Raw genomic sequence first — 22,109 nt, forward strand, 5'->3', positions numbered from 1 at the left:
TCCACGCTATTTTTTTGTTTTTGTCAGTGTTTAATGTAATCCTTTTCAATCAATATTTTTAACCAGGGCTAAGACACAGATTTCAATAAAAATATTAGTTGGAGACTTAGTGTACTTTTATTATTTTTCCCATTATCATTCCAATTTCCAAATATAAAATTAAGATTGATAAAGCGATTTTCATACCCTCAATGGAATATTATTCCAAAAATTTTAAGTTAAATGTCTATAATGTGAAAAAAAGTTTCACTTTTACCGTGGTTTCATAAAACCACACAATCGTTTTTTTATTTAATAACGACATCTCGACTCAACCATCATAATATATCTGGTTATATATATGAAGGGGGTGGTATTTGCTGTAGGCAGATGGTTTTTGGTAAAATTTACCGACAGTCTGACAAAAAACAACATCTCTAACGGATTTTTTTTTATATGAGAGGGGGCAAACGGGCAAGAGGCTCACGGGATGGGGAGAGGTGAGGCAACCGCCCATGGACATCCGCAACAACAGGTGTGTCAAGAAATGCGTTGCCGGCCTTTAAGGTGGGCCAGTATGCTTTTTTCTTGAAGGTCCCTAAGTCGCATCTGTTCGGGAAGACCGCTGCCGGTAGTTGATTCCACAAAGTAGATGTGCGAGGCAAGAAATTTCGGACAAAACGCGAAGTTGTGGAATGCCAGACGTCTACGTGATGCGGATGGTACTTTGCACGTAATGTCCGGTGGTGGAATTCGGCCGCTGGAATCAACCCGAACAAGGATGTAGAGCAAGATAGAAAATGAAAGCGAATCTGCATTTACTGTGACCAGTTTTGATTAACAAGTCGTAAACAGTCATCCACGCATTGAATTAGCTAATTAGTATTTTTGAATATTTAACCTATCAAAATTGGTCACGCAATCAATATAGGCTTTTCAGGTCGTCTATTCGTTAGTATATTCTATGTCTATGTCAGAAACCAACAAAAGCCTTCGTCGAACTTCCAAAATTAAATAACAAGGCAACCGAAAATGCATTAGTTTTGTCACAAAGCTCTCACATTAATTTTAACGTAAAACGTAGTGCATTGAAATTCAGTTTTTAGCGGCCACACTTTCACAAACAAACTCACAGAGTGTTAATTAAATCAGCATACGTGTGATTATAACTCAACGATGACGTCACAGCTCAGTAAATATTAGCACGCCGCTTACTTTTTAGTTGTTACAGTAATTTGATTGACATGAGAGGCGTGACGTCATAATCGCCTACCATAACATTTCCGCGCGTAATTCGCAACCTCCTCTACGTAAATTACGAACTGTCGTAAATGTAAGACACGGTTGTTGGAATGCCAAAAACAAGATCAGCTTTGGCAGCATTGGTGGTGAAAATATAGATGTAGTCAGGGACGTGCATTGATTTCTAGCACGGTAGGCCCTGTCGATCTAACAAGTGGTAGTTGAGCTTTAGAATAAGCAAAGATTACTTACCGTGGGTATTTTGTATCGAGCGTGAGGAAAAATTTTTCGTGGGTGTTCAATAGAAGTTTGGAAATAAAATAACGGAACCAAATTAAACTTAATTATCTTTAACACTATATTTATTTAGGTTCATAACGAGTTAGGAACTGCCTAATTGCCTATATGATATGCACGTCCCTGGGTGTAATGCTTTAGTATAGATAGATAAATGCTTGTCACAAAATGTTTCTTTAATTATTACTTTTATATATATATATTTATATAACATTTCCGTTTTTCGGGTTCCGTTGCCAATTGGCAAAAAAACGGAACCATTATAGATTCCTCATGTCTGTCTATCTGTCCGTGTATGTAACAGCCACTTTTTTTTATAAAACTAGAAGAACTATACCGTTAAAACTTGTACAGCAGTACAGGTGTATTATGTGAAATGAATTAAGATTTTTACATAAAAAATTTCACAGAAAAAAAAGCAATAAATTTTGGGGTTCCCCATACTTAGAACTGAAACTCAAAAATTTTTTTTCATCAAAACCATACGTGTGGGTTCTATGTTCTAATATTATTTTTTGTAAACTGAGTACTTTGCGCGAGAGACACTTCCAAATTGGTAAAATGAGGAACTTCTCAAAATATCAGAGATAAAAAAAATATATGATGTCATTACCATGAAAATTGGTTGGAACGAGATCTAGTAAGTAGTTTCTTTTAATACGTATTAATGATCCGAGCTCTTTTGCACTGTATGATTTTGAGCAAAGATTTTTTGCCTTTTCCATTTAAATAATTTTAAACCATTTTCCTTTCTAAATAACTTTTATATTATGTTACTTGCTGCTACGGAATCCTTCATGGGTGAATCCGACTCCCTCTTGGCCGCTATTTTATTTCCATTTATATTTGTTTACTGAAAAAGTTTTGTTTTTAATATGTTGTTCTCAATATATTAACTCACATTTAAACATATTAAAAGCAATTTAAATATGCTTTTGTAATAAATCATAAATTGCAATATTTTACTTTGGGATCTTCGGGACCGCGCCACCGTTTCAGGCGATTTTGTATTCACCAGGCTTCCGGAAAGTTAAGAGTTTCCGAGGGAGCACTATACGAATTAAAATGCAGATGAAGTCACAGGCAAGAGCTAGTATAGCAATAACTCAATATTAAAGCTCGTAACGTTTTAACTTTTGTTTTATGCATATTCCTCAAAATGGTTTTCGATAAATTAATCCTATCCTATCATATTATCGGAAAAGATCCCTTATTTTCAATCGAAAATTCACCCGTCAAAATATCAGCTTATTTCAAAAAGTGTGTGTGCTTTCTATTCGTTGGAATCCTTTCTTTCCGATGGTTTAAAAAAATATAAATTACAATTGTAAATGTTCGGAAAACTTATGCAAATCAAAAGGCATTTCATAGAGAATTCATACCTTCTATATCATAGCAGCAAAAATATAGATTAGAATTAATCAAATTATGAATTTTCGATTGAAAATAAGGGTTCTTTTTCGATTTTTGAGTCAAAATAAGGTGAAAAAATAAATATTTCAATTCAAATAAATTACAGTGAATACACTGATGTCCCAAATATGGAAAAGATAACTTTTTACAATATTTCGTGAATTTTTTTTTTGTTAACGATAAAAATAAAAAACCAAAACTTGGTTTTTTTGAATTTTTCACATAAACTTTGAGGTTATGTGAAATAAAATGTTGTAGATCTTTTTATCACCTACAACTTTGCCATTTAACTTTTTGCCATAGGACTTGTAGTTTTGCCGGAAATCGAGATAAACCGTTTTTTACCCAAAAACACCGCCCCTTTTACACTTCCCGACCTCAGATCGTCCGTAATTTATTCTTCCTTACATTTTTGTTGTATTCTCCTCCGTTTCCAATGGGTTTCATACTACTATTATTTTTTTTGGTTTCAGAAATAATCGACACTGGTCTACAAAGAGTATAGACTTTTTCAAAGACTCAATAAAGTATGTACTTATATTAACGATCGTGGCTGTATAAATAAAAGTAGTGATGTAGAAAGAAAATATTAAATGTATGTACGAAATGTTATACTTTGTATGCCTAAACTAATAATTTAAGTCACCCATAGCAAATAGTTATAATACAAGTATAAGACTGTAGTAGTAGTATAAGACTGCAACAACTTAGGCACGTCACTAGCAAATTGCAAGTTCGGTATTCAACTCGCACTCCTACTTATACTTACAAATGACTTCTGAACATATCAGTTACCAACTAGCCCATGCAATCACGAATAGGGAGTGCAATAATATATGTTACAGGCAAGTTTGATGAATGAAGTGCGAAACAGTATTATAAAATACGTACGAATCCCCGTACGAATTACAATGCAGTGCCGATCAGAATTCTTGAAAGACCCAAAATATTCTGAGCGGCACTACCTGCGCTCGTCACCTTGAGTCATAAGATGTTAAGTCTTCATCTGCCCAGTAATTTCACTAGCTACGGCGCGCGTCCATCAAACCGAAACACAATTATGCCGATTCCCATAATCTAGCCGGCATCCTGTGCAAAGCAGCCTGGTAATTTTATTATTATATTATATTATTATTTTATTGCAGGATTACTGTGGCTGATATACAGCGTGGTGCTACAATGGCAAATAAACACACAGGTAGAACTACTTAACCGCAATCATGATAAAATATTCAGAAATAAAATACATAATTCACCTAAATAAATCAATTTTCCATAACATCATTTTGGAACATCCTGTAAGTAATCTAGTAGCCGCGCGCTAGCGTAGCCACTGACTTCTACTTACCACGTAAGGATGATTAAAATTTTGTTTCCAAAATTATGTGTTGATTAAGGTTAGATAGCTCTACCCGTGCGTATCTTTAATGTCACTATTATAGCGTTACGCTGTATAATACACACAATACATTGCTACGCACATTTGTAAAGTTCTGGATATTGAAGAATTTGTACAGCAATGGTGTGAAAAATGAATAAATTCAGCATCTTATAGTGAAGAGTGATAATAATAATAATTATAATATATTATTTAAAAAAACTGGACTAATGTGAGTCGGGCTCGTCCATCGCAGGTGCCGTGCATATTATTACCTACCTTTACTAATTATAAAAAAAGGGAGAAGTTATTTCCTTCTTCGTCATAAATCAAAAACTGTATCTAGATAGAAATAACTAAAATCTGTTTCAGCTTGTGCCAATGAAGCCTTTCATACGATACTCCACTCGACACTTGTTTTACATTGCTGCTTATTGTCCAAGAATATTTTAAGCAACTCGAGTAAATGTCGCAATGTACAGATATAGCAGTCGAAGCGCATTATGGTGTAATTTGAGGCATGTTCCATATTTCGGCTTACATACGTTATAGATAGTCAACAATAACATTGATATATTTCAATGTGATATTGAAGAAATTAGATGTGTGTGCATGGGGCACACTAAATGTTTCGAACTATTTGAATTTCGAATATTATATTTTTTGAAACTTTGCAACCTTCTGAGTAATAAAAAAAACATATAATATATAAAACACATAAAATACTTTTGAGAGAGAAGCACATTGCTTGAGCACCGTGAGGCGATGGTTTGCTGAATTTGAGAGAGGTCGGGTTTCTTTACGAATACATGACCAATTACGTCAAGGCCTTCAACTGCCGTCACCGAAAATTATGTGGCTACTGTTAAGCGGCTAATTGAAGAAAACCCACGAATTACCTATGAGACAATTCGAGGACTATTGGGGATTAGTATGAGCCATATTCAGAAAATTTTACACGAAGAATTGAAAGTTTGGAAACTTTGTTGTCATTGGATCCCTCATGAATTGACAGCGATGCAGAAGCGGGCTCGCGTGGAATGGTGCTCACAAATGCATTAGGTGCGCACAATCTAAAGCTGTTTATGATATTGTCACAGAAATCTTGAAAATAGGTGTTTGAAAATGAGAACAGGCCAACAAAAGACGACCAAAAAGCCGCGTTCTCCTACATCATGACAACGCTTCTTCACACACGGCCAACAAAACTAAGTCATTTATAGCTTCCGAAAAAGCACAACTCGTCACCCACCCTGCACATAGCCCCGACTAAGCACCCTGTGATTTCTGTATTTTCCGCAAAATCAAAGATTTTATGAGAGGTTTCACTTTTACCAATTCCGAAGAGCAGCATAGCGTTCAATCAGCACGTAGAAACCATGCCTTGAGATCGATGTCCTCCTGTTTTAAAAATGGTTCGATCGCATGAAAAACGTCTAAAATGTAAAGGAGGGTATTTTGAAAAGCAATAAACATAGTATTTTGTTTATAACATGTTGTTGTTTTAAGTGACGCACTTTTAACCAACGTTAATTTTTAGTGTGACCTACGTAGTAAGCTGAGCTTGAGTAATATGTTTGGATCGAGCACCACACAAAAAAATAAGATAAGCGATGTCCGCCCTCGTGAAATACGAAGCTGTTTCATTATAGTGACTTTCAATTTATTGCTGTGTCGTCTGAAATAGTCAATTTGAGTTTTTCAGGAATAGACTATTCTCTTAGATTAAGGATTGATCTCCGCTGCGCTCCAACTAGAGACTACAGGCGTAGACGCAAAGTGCGGCAACTAATACTACGCCCAAGTGGGCGCACTCGAGCTAGTCTCGAATAATGTGTGACGTTGACGTGCCACATGTTCTGTTAAACTTTGCTAATAATTGAGTCTGGCATTTTGGCTTCGTGGTAAAACTATTTTTTAAATAACAGTACAAGAAATAAGAAAGACACTGGGATCACATGTCATGAGTAAGTATTTTGTAAACGAGCGTACGGGTCACTTGGTGTTAAGTGATCACCGCCGCCCACATTCTCTTGGAACACCAGAGGAATCACAGGAGCGTTACCGGCCTTTAAGGAAGGTGTTCGCGCTTTTTTGAAGGTACCCATGTTGTATCGTCCCAGAAATAACACCGCAAAAGGAAGCTCATTCCACAGCTTTGTTGTAAGTGGAAGAAAGCTCTTTGAAAAGCGCACTGTGGAGGACCGCCACACATCCAGATGGTGGGGCTGATATCCTAACTTGTGGCGTGTCATACGAAGGTTAAATTCGGCGGCAGGAATCCAGGCTCTTGAGAACACGCCCCGTGATAAATTACTACTGGACACACAATGATGCGGCGTCTCTACGCAACGCCAAGTGACAACGCAATACAATGCAGCGCAATTGCACTGGCAAAAAGATACAATAGCAGAAACCATTCTAGATGCCAACGGGCACATACAAATAGCATTAGTGAAAACAAATGTTTATATCACGAAATGCATCATGTTCACTCAGCATCCTTACACAAACATTGAATTCAAACTCTAAAGGTTAATGCATTCAATATACGATGATTTATATTTATACAGTTTATTATTTATTACTTTTTATGAAATATTAGATATTATTGGAGAGTCTGTAGCTGCTACGTAAGTCGGTACTGGTTAGGAGCCGATTTAATTCGTAGCCAACAAGATATGTTTGAAGAATTTAAGCAAAAAGCAATCATATATTTGAACTTATATATCAAATAATGTCAATCATTATTTAAACACGATATATTACGTATTTTTAGTAGATGCAGCACCTTACACACATTTTTTTTATGATAATAAGGGACGAGACGAGCAGGACGTTCAGCTGATGGTAATTGATATGCCATGCCCATTTCAATGCGGTGCCGCTCACGATTCTCAAAAAACCCAAAAATTCTGAGCGGCACTAAAATTACGCTCGTCACCTTGAGAAATAAGTTGTTAAGCCTCATTTGCCCAGTAATTTCACTAGCTACGGCGGCCTTCAGACCGAAACACAGTAATGCTTACACATTATTGCTTCACGGCAGAAATAGGCGCCATTGTGGTACCCATAATCTAGCCGGCTTCCTGTGCAAAGGAGCCTGCCACTGGTATATTACAGCCATTTATTTATTTTATATTACAGCCATTGTAAAATACTCTATTGATTGAAAGAAGTGGCCGTTGAGTTTTCAAATTCAATTTCAAATATTTTTATTCAAAATAGGATTTGTAATCACTTATTGAACGTCAAAATCTACCAGTATCTAGTTTCTCGTATGTTTTTCTCACGAGCCCTTCTTTTTCCAAACATATGGTAGATTCAGAAATAGAGTAATAGTAAGTAAGAGGAATAGCTTTTAATTTGCTCATCATACTTTTTCTTTATAACAAATGAGCCCCATAAAAAAATCTAAAGCTCTCCAAAAAGCAGTGGGAAGGATAATGTTCAGAGTATATATATCATGCAATAGTTATTAATACTTGGATTAAAAATTATGTTTCCTGAGCTTGTGTAAAATTACATAATTATTTAAGTTGACCTTGCCCTTCTGACGCGAATAACTTGAGAAATACAGATGTTTCGGTGTTGATCTTTACAATTTTTTTTTAAATAATTTTAACCGAAATGCTTTCTTACTTTAACACTCATAAGTTACTTCATATGAAATGGTTATACTAGGAGACGTTTTAATCTTTAATATAAAGTTAAAATTTTGTAAAATCTTACTATAAAATATTTGAATTAAAAACTACGCATACCAATTATAAAGTGTATATACCTATAACTAAAAATATAAAGTTAACCGACAGATGTTGTTCTGTATATAATAAATAAAATACTGTTTATTATGAATTTGTCAATAATATTTCCTGATATCAAGAATTTTTTCGTAAAATATGCTCCCTGATTATCTCATACAAAATATATCTATAGAAAACAAATATTGGAAATAAAAATAATTATGGGTCCCAAATCGAAATAAATACTATCCTATCTCTAAAGTTAGACTGAAATGCACTCCATAAAGTAATCCTCATTAAAATCTGTTCATAAGTTCAACTCCTAAGAGTTGACTGGAAACAAACATTGGGACACTGGATTTATTTAAATTAAGATTGTTACAATATGCCCCTGCTGTCGCATGAAAATAATAGAAATGTAGTAAATTTAGACGAAACGTTGAAGGAAAATAATTTTCTAGACACTCGGGCAAACTTTTACTACATCAAAATTAATACAATTAATCCTAAATACATACTTTGCACAGAACAAGGTCATAAAACACATCCAAAATAATTCACGAAACTAAACTTTCGTCATTAGTTCCGCATATAGCCAATCGCGTTGCCATACGACCGGTCCGAAGGGGCTACAGTTTAATACTGCTGAGTTCAGTAACTAAAGGATGTATGGCGTTGTACTGTATTTATGACAAGGAAGGTGTGAATGAAACTCTATTGGAGTCCTACTTTTAAACCCCAATGAAGACATTGTTTTTCTCATGCATTTGTAATTTTATATAAATATTGTCATGACATTTGAATATTATTAAATTCTGAATATACATATTTTGTAAATGGGCATGAAAATATAATACACATGCAGTCATAGGGATCACTTAAAAATAAGAATAATATTAGGAAGTATAAATATATACTGGGTGTCCCAGAATAGGTGGCACAAGGGCAAATGGGAGTGACTTTGACAGATGAAGTTTAGTAAAAGTTCGACGGTTCTTTTAGTTTGGAGCTTATTTGAAATATGGGAAAAGTAAGGGAGGCTCCTTTGCACAGGATGCCGGCTAGATTATGGGGACCACAACGGCACCTATTTCTGACGAGAAGCAGTAATGTGTAAGCATTACTGTGTTTCGGTCTGAAGGGCGCCGTAGCTAGTGAATTTACTGGGCAAATGAGAATTAACATCTTATGTCTCAAGGTGGCGGGCGCAGCTGTAGTGCCGCTCAGAATTTTTGGGGATTTTCAAGAATGCTGAGTGGTACGGCATTGTAAAGGGCAGGGCGTATCAATTACCATCAGCTGAAATTCCTGCTCGTTTCGTCCCTTATTTAAAAAAGTAATACCCCGCGTTTGTTGAATGGTTGCTATTACCCTAAAATTATTCAAATATCGCGTTTTTTTGTCTGGGTTTAATTGTGTGAGTCTACACTAGATGTTTGTGAAATCATGTTGTATCACTTGCCCTGTACTTTTCCCGGGGCGTAAAAAAAATAGGGGAGTCCCAGGCCCATGGGTGTCGTAAGAGGCGACTAAGGGCTTTTTAGAAGTGGGAGAGTCACGCTGCCGTCTTTTGACGTCAGCACAATCGGGCCAGACTCGTCCGGGTTAATTACCACACTCGCACAGAATACCGGCGTGAAGTAGCGGCCTAGGGCCGCTATGTTTCGCATAGGTTAGTGTCGAGGACCGGTGGCCATCCCCCCCCTCCACCCGAATATAACAGCGGAACTAAAAAAGATTTTACCCCAGGAGGGTACCGGCTCTACCAGAGTTGGAGAATCCCTCCCCGGGCACTCTAGCTCGGGCTGCCCTTCGTATTCTGGGGAGGGCACAGAACCGCGCATGACCGAGGACAAACGAGGCAGTATCACCACGGCACCCCACTCCACTCTCAACGTGGACTTTTACAATATCAGGGGAATTCACTCCAATTTAAACGCCGTCCACCACCACCTAGAGACGGCGAAGCCGGCCTTGTGTTTCCTTACTGAGACGCAGATATCTCGACCTAGCGATACGTCATATTTAACGTACCCCGGGTACAAAATTGACCACAATTTTTTGCCTCTTGCCGGGGTATGTGTGTACGTTATGGAGGATATCTGCTGTCGCCGTCTCGGCAATTTTGAGGGTAGGGACCTATCTGCTCTCTGGCTCCGCGTAGATTTAGAGGACCGCGTCCGCATCTATGCGTGTGTCTACAGGTCCCATAGTGGCAACGCAGAAACCGATCATCTCATGGACTGCGTTCAAGCGGCAATTGACGACGTAGTTGCACAGATCCCCTCCGCTGAAATCGTAGTCTTGGGTGATTTCAACGGGCACAATGCCGAATGGCTTGGATCACGTAACACAGACTACGCAGGGCGATCTGTGCATAATTTTGCATTGGCGTATGGTCTGTCCCAATTGGTTGAGTCGCCAACGCGGCTCCCGGATGTGGATAGCCACATGCCGTCCTTATTGGATCTTCTGCTGACTACATATCCCGATGGTTACCAGGTCTTTGTCGACGCCCCTCTCGGAACGTCCGACCATTGCCTGGTCAGGAGTGTAGTGCCTATCCGACGCCAACGTCGCAGACCACCAGCAACCCGCCGCGTTAGGCACTACAAGTCAGCAGATTGGGATAGGATGCGTTCCTTTTTTGCATCCTACCCTTGGGGCGGGGTTTGTTTCCCTTCGGATGATCCTAGTGCCTGCGCCGTTGCAGTAGCCGATGTGATCCTACAGGGTATGGATATTTTTATACCAAACTCTGTAGTACCCATCGGTGGCAGATCACAGCCCTGGTTCGATGCGTCAGTTAAAGCAGCATCTGACTGCAAAAAACAGGCGTATTGAACTTGGGTTGCGGCGCTGAGCACAAAGGATCCAAACTGCACAGTTCTTAAGAGGAAATACAACCGTGCTTTTAGATTTTTTAAGCGGCAAATCGCCCGTGCAAAGTCAAAACACGTCGTCAAAATCGGCGAGCAGCTTTCCAGTTACCCGACCGGAACACGCAAGTTCTGGTCGTTGTCGAAAGCTGCTCTTGGTAACTTCAGCCAGCCGTCCATGCCGCCGTTGCACATGAGGAATGACACCCTGGCCCATACCGCAAAAGAGAAAGCCGATCTCTTGTGCACTCTTTTCGCCTCCAACTCGACTCTTGACGACAACGGAAAAACACCGCCGACCATCACGCGGTGTCAGAGCTCTATGCCTGAAATACAGTTCAGTCAGAAAACTGTTAGGCGAGCTCTGTTTTCGTTGGACGTCAGGAAGTCGAGCGGGCCGGATGGCATTTCTCCAATTGTGCTTAAGAGGTGTGTCCCTGAGTTGACGCCGGTGCTAACGCGTTTATTCCGGCACTCTTATTCTAAAGGCGTAGTCCCTGACTCATGGAAGTCTGCCCTTGTCCATCCGATCCAAAAAAAGGAGACAGTTCGGATCCGGCAAACTACAGGCCTATTGCTATTACCTCCCTGCTCTCCAAAATCATGGAGAGCATAATTAGCCGTCAGCTCTTGCTAGCCTAGAGGGTCACCAGTTGATCAACGACCGACAATACGGGGTTCGCCATGGTCGGTCGGCAGGTGATCTTCTGGTATACCTAACACATAGATGGGCTGCGGCTATTGAAAGCAAGGGGGAAGGCCTGGCAGTTAGCCTGGATATAGCGAAGGCCTTTGATCGTGTATGGCACAAGGCGCTCCTCTCCAAACTTCCATCATTTGGGCTTCCCGAGAGCTTGTGCAAGTGGACCTCCAGCTTCCTCACTGGGCGCAGCATACAGGTCGTTGTCGACGGATATTGCTCGAACCCGAAGCCCGTGAATACTGGAGTGCCCCAAGGCTGTGTCCTGTCTCCCACGCTGTTTCTTCTGCATTTCAATGATATGTTGGACACCTCCAACATTCATTGCTATGCAGACGACAGCACTGGTGATGCCATATACACGGGCCATGCAGGTCTCTCTCGGGAAATCGTCGACCAGTGCCGGGAGAAACTTGTGTCTTCTATCGAGTCCTCTTATGAGAAGGTCGCGGAATGGGGAAAATGGAACGTTGTCCAATTTAACCCCCAGAAGACTCAAGTTTGCGCGTTTACCACAAAAAAAAACCCATTTGTTGTATCACCGCTCTTCGACAACACTTCCCTCAAAGCCTCGCCTAGTATAGGAATACTGGGTCTTGAAATCTCGAGCGATTGCCAATTTCGTGGTCATCTGGAAGGCAAAGCCAAATTGGCTTCAAAGAAACTGGGCGTCATTAATAGAGCACGGCAATACTTCAAGCCGGCCCACATACTAGCGCTCTACAAAGCGCAGGTCCGGCCACACATGGAGTATTGCTGTCATCTCTGGTCTGGCGCACCCCAGTATCAGCTCGATCCATTTGACCGCGTGCAACGCAGAGCAGCTCGAATTGTCGGGGACACAGTGCTCTGTGAACGGCTGGATCACTTGGCGTTGCGTAGAGACGTCGCTTCATTGTGTGTCTTCTACCGCATTTATCACGGGGAGTGTTCCGAAGATCTGTTTAACCTGATTCCTGCCGCCGAATTCCACCTTCGCACGACACGCCACAAGTTAGGATATCATCCTCACCATCTGGATGTGTGGCGGTCCTCCACAGTACGGTTTTCAAGGAGCTTTCTTCCACGTACTACAAAGCTGTGGAATGAGCTTCCTTGTGCGGTGTTTCAGGGACGATACGACATGGGTACCTTCAAAAAAAGCGCGTACACCTTCCTTAAAGGCTGGCAACGCTCCTGTGATTCCTCTGGTGTTGCAAGAGATTGTGGGCGGCGGTGATCACTTAACAACAGGTGACCCGTACGCTCGTTTGTCCTCCTATTCCATAAAAAAAAATATCAATTAATAGTACTTTATTTCTTAATTTTTCATTTGCGTAAATTTTTTGTTCGGAATTCGATTGGCTATCGTGTAAAAAAATATATAGACTTGATTTGTCTATCTTAAAACCTTGCTCAATGAATGCGGATTTTAAAAAGGTATCTTTTCCAATCATGACTTGCACTAAAATGTGAAAAATTGTGGCTTCATATTGTTCATAAATTTTGTTCTTAAATTTAATTGCACTCGTATGATTAGCTCAGTTGGAAGAGCACTCGCACGGAACACGGTCTTGGGTTTGAGTCCCACATCGTTCATACAATTTTGTTTTAAAATTTTATTTGTGTAATTAAACCCAGAAGTGAGGGTTATCAAAAAATAACAAATTGTTTAGATTTCAAAGAGCGACATCTCAAATCAATTTCGTAATATGCAAATATTGAGAACAAAGAGTGCGAGAGAAAAGCTGAGAGTTGAACAAGGAAATATCAAGATTTATGAACGTTACGTCACTCGAACAATCGTTCTTCGACTTCAGTGGAAGAGCGTACGGACGGAACGCGAAAGGTCGCGGGTTCGAGACCCGCATTTTATACTTTTCTTTACGTAGCGAGGGACCAACGCGGAGTTCTTAACCGACTTCAAAAAGGAGGAGGTTCTCAATTGGATCACGAGAGAGATGAGATTTATGGTCCGATTTACGTGATTCTTATTTATTTATTTTGGTACGGAATAGTTGCCATAAAAATTTGACGTAGTTTGGAACAGTAGTATTCACTTTATGAACCTTTATTATTATATCCTAGGTCCTAAAGAATCATTGAGAGCAAAATTCAAAGAAATTAACATCTTGACTGTTGCTTCTCAATATATATATTGATAGTGTAATGTATGTTCATAGGCACATCAGTGAATTTGCTAGAAACTGTCATAACCATAATGTTAACACCAGGAACAGACATAAGCTTATAATGCCTACTACTCGGCTAAATCGAGTTAGTAAATCTTTTGTAGGGCGATGTATACGCTTTTTCAACAAGATCACAGAATGTTCAAAACAAAAGTATTACTTTATTCAAAAGAATTGTTAAAAATCGTTTGTGCGGTAATGATACCACAGATTAGGAGTGGAGCGACCGCCATCAGGCTATTGATTAATAAGTTTAATTGTACAATATTACTTTGTAAACATATTTTTTGGTGAAAAAAAAATCCCGCTGAATTTGTTGCGCCCATTCTTCTCAGCCCTGAGGCATTCATTTTGGAATGGGTGGTAGTTTTTTGACTTTCAATAAGTGATGTCACATCCTACTTTGAATAAAAATATTTGAACTTGAATTTGAAATTAACGTGGAGTTTGAAATTTTAGTTTGTATACAGCTTTAATAGGAGTTCTTATTTAGATTATATATTATTATTAGCCCGTGTCCCAACAAGTGGGTCATAGGGTACCTGTAATTCATAGCTAACCAATGTTCTTCACGATATTTCACTATCTCACAAGAACGTGAAATAGATTTTCGAACAGCATTTTGGCACCGACTTAAAACCTTATTAAAATTCTTAAAACTAATCCTTATTAATATTAAAGTTATGTATACTAAATTAAATCCTTATCAAGTTACTAAAAATTAAAATATACTTTTTAGTTTAGAAGTTTTTTTTTTGTATTTGAACATTAGTAGCAATTCTTGTATTTTAGTCATAAAGTTATATCAATAATTCTTTTTTTTATTAAAATTGTTGCGGAAAATGTCTCAAAACATTCATTTTCTACGTAATCCAAGAACAAACTTGACATTGCTAGAACGTGGAATCCTCACTAAGCTTAATTCATGAATTTAATGCTTTTCTTTGAAACGATAGAACTGACATGGAACACGTGATAAATAAACAGCAAAATCTAAGTACTTATATAACTTTAAACACGGCTTATTATTTTTCTAATTGTATTTTTTAGTACACAAGAGTCTAGTCACATATTATTTTAATAATAAATTTAAACAAAGTCCTCGGCCGCGGCTGTCTGTCTGTCTGTTCACGATAAACTCAAAAAGTACTACACCGATTTTCATGCTGTTTTCTTCAGTGGATTACGTGGTTCTTGAGGAAGATAGTATATAATTTGTTAAATTTTTACATATTATGTATGTAATTGTATGCATTAACGATATTTGTTGGAAGTGTCGGAAAAATTAAGATGTCTGGGAGCTTTCAACGAAATAGCTGTCTAAAACCTTTGAGATATAACAAATAAATGTATGGTGGAATTGTGTATATAAAGGACTACAGAAAAGTCCGCTGTAGCATATGTCAATATCTAAGAATAAATTTTAATATTAATACTTATAAAATTGCAACTTATAAAGCGATAATATAAAAGCTGTTTTGACAAATACAATATTAATCCTTATCATTTTATTACTACACTAGCTGACCCGGCAAACGTTGTTTTGCCATATAAAGTATAATTCACGCGATAGTTTTTTTAAGTAATAAAATATTGCCTATATTATAGCCTGTACATCATTTTGTTCTATTGTCAATAGTTTTTGCAGCGCACGCAAAAATAGGTTTTCGATTTTACACCTTGTGTTACAAAATAGCAATTTTATTACGGATCCCTAATTTTGATTAAAATTGAAATTGAAATTGAAAACATAGCCTATAGCCTTCCTCGATAAATGGACTACCCAACACTGAAAGAATCATTCAAATCGGACCAGTAGTATCAGAGATTAGCGCGTTCAAACAAACAAACAAACAAACACTGCAGCTTTATAATATTATTAATAGATAATATTAGAAAATCATTCAGAAATACGTTTTTGTTTCATTTTTAAATCTCAGTTAGTATGTAAATTATTTTGTTGAATATAAAAGATTCAAAATTCAGTTGCAGTATTTGTCCTAAAGAAACATTCAAACTTATGCTATTAAAATCGGCCTCAAAGAAGTCTTGGCTAGCGGCTTATTAAAGAACTCTCTTGTAGGAAAATTTTCACGTCGCGATGAGAGTACATCTGAAGAAATATTTTGGCAGCAAGGAATCTTGGCCACACTCATAACTTATGATAACAATTTGAAGGTATGTCTAACTTAGTGAATATCATAAAGGCAGAAATAGTGTTTGTGTTAACCCTTAGGGGGTAATTAAGAAAGTTGGAGAGTATTTTATTTTGTGTTTTGAACTTTTAATTGTACCGTGTCATTTGTCTGTCTTAGATGATGTTTTCAATTATGTTATGTAAGATTATTTATCTTCCTCTATTTTTTTTATGAAAATAAGGATCCAGACGAGCAGGACGTTCAGCTGATGGTAAATTATACGCCCTGCCCATTACAATTCAGTGCTGCTAAGGATTCTTGAAATACCCATAAATTCTGAGCGGGACTACAACTGCGCTCGTCACCTTGAGATATAAGATGTCAAGTCTCGTTTGCCCAGTAATTTCACTAGCTACGGCGCCCTTTGGACCGAAACACAGTTATGCTTACACATTACTGCTTCACGGCAGAAATAGGCGCCGTTGTGGTACCCATAATTTAGCCGGCATCCTTTACAAAGGAGCCTCCCACTGGTTGGTTCTATTTATTTTTCCGTGACTAGGATACTATTCAATAACATCTTTTGTCCATTTTCCTTTACTGTCCCTTCACTAGCATGACCTGCACAGCGCCAGTTTAGCACTAATTTCAATACTTTCTAGTTTAGTTTTAGGAGGACAAATAACCAGATGGGAAGATGATTTAATAAAAAATAAACTACGTTTAAAAAAACCGACTTCAAAAACTGAAAAGTATCAAATAACACTGAAGAAACTAAAGAGTAAAACAATTGCATTGTTAAAGTTCTGTATTGTTTGCAAATAAAGACTTTGTTCATTAATTACTTATGTGAGATGCAGAACTATTCGGTAAGTTGAACAAGACCAAACGAAAACTTTTACAAAAATCCTGATACAATTTAAGGAATAAATTAAATGGTAAGAAAGGTTGCGTATGAATTGCCCACAAGTATTTGAGCTTTTAATAAGCCTTTGTAAACATTTTGTAGCTGTACCTACAACCAATAATATCAATTAATACAAATGTCTAATACCTAACTTGTAACGTAGCATTATAGATCGTAGAAATAGTAATCGTACATAATAACTGTAATAAGCGTATGCCGAAAGATTCGTTCTGACAAGAACATTTTATTTTATATAACGTAATATTAGCTCTGATAAGAACATTTTATTTTGTATAACGTAATATTAGCTCTGATAAAAACCATTTCATAATGCTGTACATCAACTCATAGAATCATACAGATCACCAGTAGTCATCGCAGTGAAGTTACAAGCATCGTACTTTCTCTCAATGATCGCAGACATACTCACGTGATCAGTCATATGCTCCGCGTTACACAACCGCACAGCAAGGCCGAGTGTCCTCGAATGACGCGTCGGGACTCGGGCGTCGATCGCTATTGATGCAATTTTAATCAATGACCAATAGCGTAGGTGCGGAATGCTCATTGACATCGTATGATCGAGGTTCAACGCGAGTTTACACAAACTGCGATAGCATTAGTTTAAGAGCGTGATAGAACACATAATATTATTCTCAAATCTTATTGAATGAAACGTTTTACTATTGGTTAAAATGTAAGCTCTAGTATTGGTGTGTATTTTCTGAACTTGTAAATAATTTTTAAGTAACGATTGTAATTGGGTAACTAGTTTTAAGGATTTTGTATATATATCGTGTAACTTTTTAATAAATCATATCTTCCATATATCTTCCACATATTCCTCACAGTCAAGCAGTTGTTTTATTTAATCGCCAAACGCTCAGTCTCTAAAGTGGTGACCCCGAACAAGAACACCGACGGAAGGAACCCGAACAAGAACACCGACGGAAGGAAACCCGAACAAGAACAGCGACCGAACGACGCCAGGAAGCCCGAACAAGAACACCGACGGAAGGAAGCCAGAACAGAAGAACACCGAACCTCTGCCCGGCTGCCAGGCCACATCGAAGAACAGCTTCACCAGCTCGCCGAAACGACGAATTCCTTTTCGACGAATCTCTGCTCGAGGAATATAAACCCGACGAAGAAATGGAAGACACAAACCAGGCTCAGAGACTCCCAGCGCCAACCGCGACAGAAATCTCCAGCATTTCACTGTCGATGCGCATACCACCATTTTGGCGGGAAAATCCGCGATTGTGGTATCACAGCTTTGAAGCCGCTACCGATGATCTCAAGAGGAGTCCAGCCCAGCTGACACATATGGTGCTCGTTCAATTAGAAAAGGCTGATATCAAACAAATCTCCGACATCCTATTTAACATACCGAGAGACAAACAATATTCAGCAATCAAGGAACGTCTCATATCGGTGTATGAAGAATCCGACAGCCGCAAGTTCCAGAAGCTACTCGCCGAGATGGAGCTCGGAGACCAGAAGCCTTCACAGCTACTGCGACGCATGCGTAACCTTGCAAGGGACAAGGTTACCGACTCCACCCTCCGCATGATGTGGAGTAAGCTGCTGCCAGCCCACGTCCGCTCCGTGCTCGCCGTCAGCGAGTCATTCAGCGCGAATTCCACGCTGGAGGAACTAGCGTTGCTTGCTGACACGATGATGGAGCAAATTCAGGAGGTAGCAGTCGTCTCCAGCCAGCCACCAGCATCAGGTCCAGAATCATCGACGTCAAATCAGGTAGATCACACACAATTCCTTATTAACGAGATACGAAAACTATCACTAGAAGTCGCCGAACTCAAGTCAAGGCCATCTCAACACTATCATCGCCACCGATTTCGCTCGTCATCTCGCAATAGAACTTCGTCACAACACCGTTCCCGCACACTCAATAGCTTACCAACACTTTACTGCTATTACCATCGCCGATTTGATAGTGAAGCACGACGTTGTACTACGCCCTGCACCTTCAAGAAAGAGCCATCGGGAAACTAGAACGGACGCTAGCTGCGGCGGAACCCGGCGTCCTTCACACTTCATACCGCTTTTTTGTCACAGACAAAAAAACAAAGATGTCATTCTTAGTAGATACCGGTGCTAATATATCCGTCCTACCAAGAAAAATAGGCCTGAAAGCAACGCCTCTATCATTTAAATTGTACGCTGCAAACAACACAACAATTTCAACTTATGGTGAGAAAATATTAGAACTCGATCTCAACCTTCGCCGACCATACAAGTGGAAGTCTATTTTAGCTGACGCCACGAAACCAATATTAGGTGCCGATTTTCTCAACCACCATCAACTTATCGTAGACTTAAAAAATTAATTGATGCCGTCACAAGTCTTAAAATCAACGCGCCAATAATGTCAACGACCTCACCCACAATACGAAGTATCGATATACAGGCCCCGTACCACGCGATACTCGCCGAATTCCCCGGTACCACGAGATTAACATCGATGCAATTATCGCCAAAAATTAACGTGGAACATTATATTGAAACACAAGGACCTCCATTACATTGCCGTGCTCGTCCCATTCCACCCCATCGTTATGAAATAGTGAAGAAAGAATTCGAAAACATGATGCAACAAGGACTCTGCAGACCGAGTAAAAGTCCATGGTCTTCACCACTCCATATAGTACCTAAGAAGAATGGAGATATACGGGTATGTGGTGATTATAGACGATTGAACAGCATTACCAAACCCGATCGTTATCCAGTGCCGAGAGTCAAGGACTTCACCCATCATCTGTCTGGAAAAACAATATTCTCCACAATCGACCTCAACCGCGCTTACCAACAATTGAAGACCAGGGAACAGGACATAGAGAAAACAGCTATCATCACACCAATGGGTTTATTCGAATTTCCTTGCATGTGTTCTGGTCTGAAGAATGCGGGACAAACATTTCAGCGATTTAGTCACGAAGTGCTCCGTAGATTAGACTACGTTTTCCCATTCATCGACGATTTGCTCATAGCCTCAGCAAACGAGACTGAGCATCGCGATCACCTAAGAACAGTTCTCAGAAGATTGGAAGAAAACGGTATCACTATCAACCCCGCGAAGTGTAACTTAGGCAAAACGGAAGTCGAATTTCTTGGATACATCGTACTCATAGAATCATACAGATCACCAGTAGTCATCGCAGTGAAGTTTCAAGCATCGTACTTTCTCTCGACGATCGCAGACATACTCACGTGATCAGTCATATGCTCCGCGTTACAAGTTAGGTATTAATTGATATTATTGGTTGTAGGTACAGCTACAATTTTATATTTATTATGAAGTACATAATTTTATGAATATTTAAATAAAACTGTCAAATTAAGTACTTAACTAAGTATGGTATTAAGGATTAGTGTCCGCTGCTAACTAGAAACCGCAGGCGTAGTCATAAAGTGTAGCAACTAATACTATCTACGTCCAAGTGGGCATACTCGAGCCAGTCTCGAACAATGTGGGAAAAAATACTGGGCAAACGAGACTTGACATCTTATATCTCAAGGTGACGAGCGCAGTTCTAGTGCGGCTCAGAATTTATGGGTATTTCAAGAATCCTTAGCGGCAATACTTTTTACCATCAGCTGAACGTCCTGCTCGTCTAGATCCTTATTTTCTTGAAAAAAAAATAGAGGAAGATAAATAATCTTACATAACATAATTGAAAACATCATCTAAGACAGACAAATGACACAGTACAATTAAAAGTTCAAAACACAAAATAAAATACAACTTTCTTAATTACCCCCTAAGGGTTAACACAAACACTATTTCTGCCTTTATGATATTCACTAAGTTAGACATACCTTCAAATTGTTATCACAAGTTACGAGTATGGCCAAGATTCCTTGCTACCAAACTATTTCTTCAGAGTTAAAACTTGCGACGAGGATAATATCTGAGCTAAAAGGTACGATGAGGATAAGATCTGAGTTAAAGTTGCGATGAGGATAATATCTGAGTTAAGAGTTGCGATGAGGATAATATCTGAGTTAAGAGTTACGATGAGGATAATATCTGAGTTAAGAGTTGCGATGAGGATAATATCTGAGTTAAGAGTTGCGATGAGGATAATATCTGAGTTAAGAGTTGCGATGTGGATAAGATCTGAGTTAAAAGTTACGATGAGGATAAGATCTGAGTTAAAAGTTACGATGAGGATAAGATCCGAGTTAAAAGTTACGATGAGGATAAGATCTGAGTTAAGAGTTACGATGAGGATAAGATCTGAGTTAAGAGTTACGATGAGGATAAGATCTGAGCTAAAAGTTACGATGAGGATAAGATCTGAGTTAAGAGTTACGATGAGGATAAGATCTGAGTTAAAAGTTGCGATGAGGATAATATCTGAGTTAAGAGTTACGATGAGGATAAGATAAGAGTTAAAAGTTACGATGAGGATAAGATCTGAGTTAAAAGTTGCGATGAGGATAATATCTGAGTTAAAAGTTACGATGAGGATAAGATCTGAGTTAAAAGTTGCGATGAGGATAATATCTGAGTTAAGAGTTACGATGAGGATAAGATCTGAGCTAAAAGTTACGATGAGGATAAGATCTGAGTTAAGAGTTACGATGAAGATAAGATCTGAGTTAAGAGTTACGATGAGGATAAGATCTGGGGTAAAATTTAAGATGAGGATAAGATCTGAGTTAATTGTTACGATGAGGATAAGATCTCAGTTAAAAGATGCAATGAGGATAAGATCTGAGTTAAGAGTTACGATGAGGATAAAATCAGAGTTAATTGTTACGATGAGGATAAGATCTGAGTTAAATGTTACGATGAGGGTACGATCTGAGTTAAGAGTTATGGTGAGGATAACTACTACCTTCCTTACATATTTTATTATTTATTATATTTGATTTTTTGTTACTACAGCTAGGGTAATATTATAATAACGACAATATAATAAACGTAGAAATAATTAATTTTTTATAAGGTCCTTTTATCATCAGCCATCGCGACCGATGAATAGTGGTTGCGTCGCATCGTCGTGTTTCGGGCCATTAGGCCTTCTTCCCGGTCTTCTTAGGCAAAAGGACCACCTGAATGTTGGGCAGACGACGCGCTCCGCGTAGTTGCCCTTTCTCGTAGTCTGTGTATACGACCGACGGGAAACTGGAGTCCAGCGCGATTCGAACGAGACTTTGCCTTACCCTTCACTTTACCGGCCTTGCCGCGACCAGACATTGTTTATTCGATTTGATAAATGAACAAACGAA

At 38.7% G+C, this 22,109-nt stretch overlaps 1 protein-coding gene across 4 annotated transcripts in view; it reads right to left on the reverse strand.

Annotated features, from left to right (window-relative positions):
- Nucleotides 1-8,719, reverse strand: part of LOC126967192 (tachykinin-like peptides receptor 86C) — a 100,240-nt gene extending 91,521 nt beyond the window's left edge. For 3 of the 4 annotated variants that reach the window (XM_050811671.1, XM_050811673.1, XM_050811672.1), the window contains exon 1: nucleotides 5,645-5,667. The gene's annotated coding sequence lies outside the window, so the exon portion shown is untranslated. Of the gene's footprint in view, nucleotides 1-5,644; nucleotides 5,668-8,573 lie in introns of those variants that run through there. The other variant, XM_050811670.1, reaches the window with a different exon arrangement.
- Between the last annotated feature and the right edge of the window lie 13,390 nt (nucleotides 8,720-22,109).

The sequence above is a fragment of the Leptidea sinapis genome, chromosome 12 (assembly GCF_905404315.1).
Source record: "Leptidea sinapis chromosome 12, ilLepSina1.1, whole genome shotgun sequence".
Classification (NCBI taxonomy): Eukaryota; Metazoa; Arthropoda; class Insecta; order Lepidoptera; family Pieridae; genus Leptidea; species Leptidea sinapis.